Raw genomic sequence first — 9,613 nt, 5'->3', positions numbered from 1 at the left:
GCGCAAGTACATTTGTGAAACTGGACGAGACTGGGATGAAGAACCTGGATCTGCTTATGTATGTACTTTTAGGAAGTTACACCTAAGATGAGTCGACTGGAATTTCTCCCTTCTTCGAGATGATGTTCGGCCGTATAGACCAGGACAAACCTTAGTATGGTAAAAGAAAAAGCATCCTAAGAGGTACTTACAAAGACCAGCAAGTAAGTTATTCCACAATACCTTCAAAGTCTTAAGGTTAAATTTGAAACCATATTTATGAATTTGCCAATCTGAATTTAACTAACAGTCAGATTCGAATGAAAAAACCATTACGATAAAAAGGCCAGCCAATTAAGAACTTTCAAAGTAGGAGATGATGTACTTGTATATCGACCAGTTCCATGAGCTCCATTGAGAGAAAAATTTATGGGTCCGTATAAAATCACTAAAAGGGTCTCTAAAACAACTTATGCAATTGAAACTCCAGACAAAAGGAAACCTAGCCAGTTAGTGCACATTAATCTAATAAAACCATACCAATCTGCAAAGATTTCTCCACAGGTAGTTCACCTGTTAAGTAGAGAGATTGATCACTCCACTCACAACTCAAGGATAACTACTCCCATCGAGACTTCTCCTAGCACGAAAAACCTAGTACCTGAGGCAGTTGATAATGATAAACTTTTAGCTCCTCTTGAACCAGATGAAGAAGAAACTTTGGCTCATAATCATATTTTGTCATGGAAAGATGCTAGTAACTCACAGATTCTTTCTTTACTTTCACAGTATCTTGGTCATCTCTAAGGTGAAAGGGAAGAATTAGAGGCTGTTCTGAAGTCTTATCCTGCAATATGTTTCAGACACTCCTGGTTGCTGTACCTTGGTGAAACATGATGTTGTTGCTAGAACCAAAACACCAATCCCGGTTCGTCAACCTTTTTATTTTTATCGGGTGTCCCATCGTTTATTACCAGCCTTGAAGGCTGAGGTTGAGTATTTACTAAAACTAGATTTGGCTGCACCAAGTAAGTCTCCCTGGGCATCGCCTTGTATTTTAGTCAAAAAGGCCTAACAATTCCTATCCGTATGTGTACGAATTATAGAAAGGTTAATTCTGTAAACGTCAAGGATGCTTATCCATTACCTAGAATTGCAGATATTATTGAATCGGTGAGTAATTCTAAATACCTTACCCAGATTGATCTCTTGAAGGGTTATTATCAAATTAAATTAACAGATAGGGCACAAAAGAGATATCAGCCTTTATAACACCTTTTGGTCTCTTTGAATACAAAGTTTTGCCATTTGGGATGACTAATGCTCCAGCTACATTCCAAAGGATGGTCCATGAAGTTACAAGTGGTTTGGAGGGTGTGTATGTCTATTTGGATGACATCGTAATTGCTAGTAACTCCTGGGACGAACACCTCAAGATCTTAAAAGAACTCTTCAAAAGACTCCTGAAAGCTAACCTCGTTATTAATTTAGCCAAGGAGTTCATTTGGTAAGGCAAAAGTTACATACCTAGGAACATGTCATTGCAGTGGCTCCATATTACCCAAGGATACTAATGTAAAGGCTATAACTTCATCTCCTAGTGATAAAAAAGAACTCAAAACTTTCTTAGGTATGGTGTCATATTATTCAAAGTTTTGTCCTAATTTTGCCATCATAACTTCTCCTCTACATGCCTTGACGTCTAGCAAAGTAAGGTTTCACTGGACACAGGATCACGACAAGACCTTCCAGCAGCTAAAGTTATTCATGACTTCATCTCCTTTGTTGCAAGCTCCTAATCTTGCTAAACCTTTTTTTATACAGGTAGATGCTTGTAATACTGGATTTGGTGGTGTCCTACTGCAAGAAATCAATGGACCAGTACTTTTCCTCCTTCGTTGGAACACCTGCTGCAGTATCTTATTACTCGGAGCATTCAAAGGCACTCAACTAAGATGGTTCCTACCATCGAAAAAGAATTATATAGTCTTGTAGCAACAGTCCTTCATTTTTGTCCATATCTGGAAGGTGCTGCACGCGTCGTCATTTACACCGACCACAAACCCCTTACCTTCCTTGAAAGGGCCAAGCTTAACGTTAAACAAGAAACTTCTTCAATGGTCATACATCTTGTTTTCCTACAACATTGAGATCCCACAGCATTCGAGGATCAAACAACACCATCGCCGACGCATTATCCACGTCTTAGACAGAAAACCACTTGAATTCACTAAGTTTGTCAATAAATTGTCATAGTAATTTCATTCCTAACAGGGGGAACTATAATAACCTTCCTATCATTATGTAGCAGTTCTAATTACACACCTAATTATTGTGTATGATGTTAGCGCCATCTATTGATTGCTGATTGTAGCGGACAGCATGGATGAAATTACCTCATGTTTTTAATGTATGTAATCCTTGGAAATGTTTACTTCCAAGCTCTGTCAAGTTTAATACTTTTGAGTTCGTTATCCGGTGGCTTACGATTCACTTGTTTCTAGTAGTTATTAAGTGGTTATTTGTTATTATTTTGTTATATATATTCAGACGTGATTTAAAATAAGTAAAAGTCTTTGTTTAATTTTAATTATAGTTTGATAATCATTAACATATCTACTATACCTACATGAAGTGTTGCCCTCATTACCGAGAATTCATGAATAGTCAAGTGGAAAGCTGAAGTTGTGACAATATATATATATATATATATATATATATATAATATATATATATATATATATATATAAATAGTATATCATATATATATATATATATATATATATATATATATATATATATATCTATACACACACACACACATATATATATATATATATATATATATATATATATATATATATATATATATATATCATATATATATATATACATATACATATACATATGTATACATACAATTATATATATATATAGTATCTATATATATATTATATATATATATATCTATATAGTATATATAATATATAGTAATAATGATTGTTACGACGTGCCAACAAGTATCTGGTTACTATGCTTACCATTCATTTATTGTTACCTCACAAAAGCCAGACACCTGAACCCTCATCACAGGTAATAAACGACTGAATACTCTAAAGGCAACAGTGATCCCTTAACAACTTACCAGTATTGCAGAAAATCAAGACTAAGTTCATCAAACGGTGTGAGGTAATCTTGTAAGTAATTAACTTAATCAAAGGGCATCACTCCATCAACAACTTTAAAAGTCTAAGTATTTCCCTGATTTCAGAAGTCTAAGTACTTCCCTGGTTCTAAGTCACTTCAAGTAAATTGAAGGAAAGCCGATCAATTACCACTCTATGTTTCTACCTAACATCAATATAATTAAATGCAAATATACTGGTTAGAAATGAAATACTCATAAAAATTTTAAATACAAAAATTTATTATTAACTCAAAGTTTATAAGTTGAAATTCACAAATATCAGGAGAAAATTACTGTTACTTGAAAACAAAGTAAAGTTTAATTAATTATTCTTGAGTCAAATAAGTAAAATTAAATCAAAATTAATTTATCACAAAATTCAAGAAAAATAATTCAATTGAAATTCAAAAGTGTTGGGCAATAATTGAAAATTTGAAATTAATTCACAAGTGCTAAACAATAATAAAACTTGAAAAGAATTCTAAGTAAATGCAAATTAATTCACAAGTGTTAAATTTAATTAAATGTGCAATGATTAAGCAATGAAAATAACTAAGTCAACTAAATTGTGAATGTAAATGAAAATATAAAATAAAAAGGCACACTTCAATAAGAAAATGAACAAATGCAAAATAAAAAAATGAAACACAAAACAAAAATTTGCAATGCGTAAAAGTGTAAATCTTTTCACTCAAAACATTGTAACCATCAGTTTTTACCAAACCAACCAACTTCGTAACCATCTGTTATTAGTTTACCGTTACTAGTTAACCACTGTTATCCTATACCGTTATTAGTTGCAACTAATAAAAAATATAACACTTTACTTTACCTTGGTATACCAACTTCTTTTCTTTGCTGCAGTCTTGTTTTACACTTTCACAAAAACCGGGCAGGCGCCGTTACAAACAACGTTTCCACAAAAAAACCACTATTTAACACTAAATAAACTCTAAGAAATATCAAATATGAAATTCTCAAGTTATGAGTGACCAATTTACGTTACGTTAATATACTCTCAAGGATGTCGAGGGAGAAAGAGAGAGAGAGAGAGAGAGAGAGAGAGAGAGAGAGAGAGATGTTAACGCCTCGAGAATCTAAGATCTAATAAAATTCTTCTCCCTTGCAAAAGCTGGACAAGGGATCTGGCACAAAACGTTTTTGGGCAATAACTCTTCTAGAAGCTTCGAAATCTTACGCAACTTTCACACAAAATGTAACCTTTCACGGTTGGCACTTATGGCCAAAAAGACTATACGCGTAATTGAGGACCAGTTAATACAATAAATCTTTTGTTGGAAACCTGGATCGAGATGAAGGAGAAGCCCCTTATCAAACACATGATGACAGATTCCCAAAACACATTGAAGATTCGAGCTCGCTTATCAAACGTGTTGACAGATTAGGAAAGCAAACGGAGATCTCGCAGTTCCTCTAATCTCACAGTGCTGACATAATAGGGAAACAATTGTAGTTTCAAATAGACAAAGAAAATCTCTCTCTTTTTACATTCTACGTTATATATATATTCTTTTACAATATTTTATGCGAAATCTGAACACAACATTTGAAAACATTCCTATCTCTAAACTATCCTAGGATCTGAAAAAAAAGGTTGCACAATTCTACATAACATTTTATACTAGTCCAGAGTATATATATATCTATATAATATATTGTGTGTGTGTATTATATATATATATATATATATTATATTTTTTTTTTTTTTGTATATATATATATGTGTGTGTGTGTGTGTGTGTGTGTGTGTGTGTGTGTGTGTTTGTGTGCGTGTGAAGCTATAGAAAGTAGACCAAGCTTAGTGAGTCTCATACATAGTTTTTTTATGTAGATGTGATGGAATTAATGAAGTGAAATATTCCATACTTCAATAGGAATTTAGATAACTCCGGCAGTAATTCTTATCCTGAAACATCACAATATTTCATGAATTTTTTGCCTTTTACATTTTATCAGGCTCACGATTCTCAGATAATTACCAGTTTCTAATGTTAATATTGCCTATGATAGATTTTGAATCATTTCCAGGTGTCCCATCTCTCGCTTCCAATCGTAGGTTATGACTGTGAAGGGGTAACCACCACTCCCCCTCCCCACTCGTTGTGGGGCGTCTGTCAGGGGGTAACCACCCACTAAAATGTCTGCCATTACCATCACAGCATTCTAGGATGTGCAGTGCAATATTAGTACAAATTTTACTTGGTATCTCCAATATTGGATGCAGATCCTGTCTCCCCCTCCCCAATCTTTGTGGGGCGTCTGTCAGGGGGTAACCACCCACTAAAATGTCTGTCATTACCACCACAGTATTCTAGGATGTGCAGTGCTATTGTAGTGTTAATTTTACTCGGTATCTCCTAAGTTGGATCTAGATCCAATTAACCCCCCCCCCTTTTCAGTGCCTCTGTCAGGGGGAACCCACCCTCGAAAATGTCTGTCACTGGTCATTCTATAATCAGGAGAGTGTGCAGATATATTATATATTAGTTTCATCTGGTATCTCATATATTGGATCTAGACCCAAAATCTAACAAGCAATTAGTGGTGCTTGTTAAGTAAGCCACCCATATATTTTCGGCAGACGGTCAGTTTTACAGTTTTCAAGTCTACACCTAAATACCAGTAGGGGTTACAGCCGGTATCTCGTTCGTTGTATCTCAATGGTCCGGGCTGCCGCTCTGGAGGCACCGCCATCTTGAATTGACCATTCAAGATGGGGGTGAATGAGGCCAATGCTGGATAATCGTATGAGGCACCTGTGGAGGCTGTCAACCAGTCGTCAACTGATATTAAAGTACTGAGCCCATCTGAGATGTGTGTGCGCTCTCTTACCAACATGTATTTATATTATTGTTGCGTGGAGGCTCCCTTACGAGTTGTCCAGGTAGCAACAGCTGGAAATCACCATGGACCTGGAGAAAGCTTGTTGCAGGATCAGTATGAATTAAATCCACTACTGACTACTAGGCTGACTTGCCTTTCATGAAGATGTGGTGATAAGGCTCAGAGTATCTTCTAGAACGACATCAACATAAGTCAGGAATCTGTGAAGGGAAAAATCTCGGTCTTCAATAGAAACAAGTAAAATATTCCCGAAAATAGATCTATCTTCCGGTGGTTATCATATACTGTATGAAACCTTAACCACGGCCCAGTGGTGCCCTGGCCTATATCGTTGCCAAATGCATGACTATGGTTGATCGAGTGATTGATATTATAGGTTTTAGGCATAATGCCGAGCAGTGGGGCAACTAAGGCCATTCAGCGCTGAAACGGAAATTGACAGTGAAAAAGTTTGAAAGGTGTAACAGGAGGAAAACCTCAGAGCAGTTGCACTATGAAACAATTGTCAGGAGAGGATGGACAGTAAGATGGAAGAAAGAGATTATGAACGGAGGTACAATAAAAGGAATGAAGTAGTCGTAGCTAGGGGCCGGAGGGACACAGCAAAGGACCTTAAGTAGTGCCTACATTACACCGCATGAGGTGCACTGACGGCACTACCTATGGCTAACTTTAACCGTAAAAAAAAAAATATCGAGGCAAGAGGGCTGCAATTTTTATATGTTTGATGACTGGAGGGTGGATGATCGTTATACCAATTTGCAGCCCTGTAGCTTCTGTTGTTTTTAAGATCTGAGGCCGGACAGAAAAATAGTCATCTCAATGGTATTCTTTGACAGAAAACTCAAAGTCAATCCAGATAAGCTGTGGTGTCTTTGTGGCTCCATTTTTCAATAATTCCTAAAGACAAGATGCGCGATGTAATAGAGAGGCGATACAGATGCCAGATTTGTTTGTGAATAATATAGGTGTTCCTCTGTAAGGGGAAAGAGAAGCGGCCGAGACTGATGACGGATTTCGAATGAGAGAAAGAACAGGCGTGATTTGCTGAGCTACAGAATTATATAGTAGATTCAAATCTGGGATACTTTTTCTGTAGAGGATTGAAGTCTTTATTGTGGAGGAAGGAAAAAAAACATAATCAAGCTGTCAATTTGAGTTGTTTACGTTGTCTATGTGGATGGAGGAGCTTCTGAAGGAACTGTGGTGAGGATCTAAAGGCTCCTTCCTGTGCCTATTCTTAGTCCTACATTGTATAAATTGGATTTAATAGTTGTAGTACCATATATATGTCACTTCTGTAATCAATGACTGATAACATCTGCTTTATATGGTATAGTAAGAGTATGTCTATCAGCTCCCCAATTTGTGTGATAGTTTTTGCAATTAGATTTAGCGCTCTTATGAATTTTGATGTTATATAAGTTGCATAGGCTTTCCAATCCAGGTGTGCATCAACTATCAATTCGAAAAACTTTGCTGCTGGGCTAATCGGTACATAATGTGTTCTGATTTTTAATTCTATTTCTTTTCCTTTTTTCCAATTTTTATTTTTATAAAATATCAAAGCTTGAGTTTTTTCTATGTAAAATCTAAAGCATACAGATGATGTCATTCATAATATATATTATTATGGTTTTATTAATCGTTCGTTCTGCATGCTTTATGCGTTTGCTGTGTAGGGCAAAATCATCCATATACAGTTTACTTTTAATTCCAACCAGTAGTATATTATTGATTTCATTCGTTGCTAATGTAAACAGAGTATCATAAGGACACTTTCTTATGGGACTCCATTGTCAAGTGGGAATGTTTTCGAAAAAAAAAACATGACCTACTCTCACCTGAAAAGTGCGATCATTAATTACAGTTATTACAGTTTTTAATGAACTTAGGAAGATGGCCGCGGATGTTATTAGTATGTAATTATTTTAATATTGCATACCTCCACGCAGTGTCGTATGCCTTTTGAATGTCAACAAAGACAATTACTGTTGCTTGCTTTCATTGAAATTAGATAGAGGCATCTAATGTGGATCGATTGCGTTGTGAACCAAATCGGGTAGGGCTCAAACTTTTATTTTCACGAATGAGCCACGAAGTCGCACACTGACCATTTTCTCCGATTACTTGCATCGACAACTTGTTCAAGAGATTGGTCTATAATGACTCTTATTACGAGGATCTTTTCCGGGTTCGGGTATGGGAACTGTTGTCGCATTTCGCCATTCATCTGGAAACAAGTTAACATGTTTCGGAGCCATCAACGATTGTAAAGTTTTAATTAATAGGTATGATTTTGCCGACGGTGCCCACTAGCAAATCGTTTCAAGGGAAATATTACCACCTCCAGGAGGGGATATATTACTGTTCAACAGAAATATTACAACTCTTCCATACTGAATTTCATATTGTAATAGATATCTTTCTTTGTCTCAAAATTAAGTGTTATAGATCCTCTTCATTCTTTCCTTTTCTTCTTGTAACGTGTTTGTCCAAATTTTGGTCACTGTTTATTTTGGCAAACCTTTCCCAAAAATGTTACTAATTTCGAAGGAGTCTAAAATTTTTTTTTCCATTATCTAATATAGGTTGTCTAGCTGGTCTAAATGTTTGTTCCATTTATATTTCGGAATATTTTCCCATACTTTTTGAATGGATGTTTCGCTTTTTATTTTCGATACATGTCACCTCCAAGTTATTTTTTTTACCTTTTATGATTGAGAAATCATAATGAGACAGACGAACTCCTTGTATCCTTCTTCATTCAAAAGGCAGCAGACAAAGCTATTCCTCATTCAAAACTCCATCATAAAAGACATAAAAGTTCCCTGGTGGTCAGATGATCCATCTGAATTAGCACGAGAAAGACAAGCAAGAAGGTTAGATACTCTGATCAGAAGATTCAACAATAAAATAAATAAATCAGAACCATTCCTAGATGAAAACATATTAAACAGCAATTAGATATTAAACTATGCCAATTAGTTTATATAGTAGATGATGGAAATGCATTAAAACCTTTAATAATAAATATAATAAGATATCAGCCAATTTAGAAAATACCGACATAATCCGGCAGAGGAGGAAGGAGGAAGAAGCGGATGAACACCGATTATAATAATTATCCATTTTCCTCCGACACTTACCTCCCTCGTTCAAGGCCAGACCTACTGCGGGGACTGATCGATCACCAGGCGCCTAATTCATAGCTTAGCTTCATAGAGGATCAACGGCTTTCATTCTTGGCACTAGTCCATAACACATCTTTCCTGCTCAGAATTGTAGCCGGGATCTCTTGCCGGTGAGAGAGAGAGAGAGAGAGAGAGAGAGAAGAGAGAGATGATTAAATATCATCTCCGAAGTGTAGAACTCTCATCCCTGTCGTCCGTAATACGCAAAATGAGTCCCCAGTTTTGAGTTACGAGAAAGCAGTTACCTGTTACACCGCGCCCACAGACAAAGATCACACAAAGAACCCTCTGTATAAACGGCAAGCAGCAGAATCCCGCAGCATAAACGTAGTAGCCGAGGTCAAGATAGTATACTCGCCTTGATAATAACGTTCGCCGCCAACAAAGT

Source organism: Macrobrachium nipponense, chromosome 25 (genome assembly GCF_015104395.2).
Source record: "Macrobrachium nipponense isolate FS-2020 chromosome 25, ASM1510439v2, whole genome shotgun sequence".
Classification (NCBI taxonomy): Eukaryota; Metazoa; Arthropoda; class Malacostraca; order Decapoda; family Palaemonidae; genus Macrobrachium; species Macrobrachium nipponense.
Note: the sequence above shows the minus strand (reverse complement) of the source record.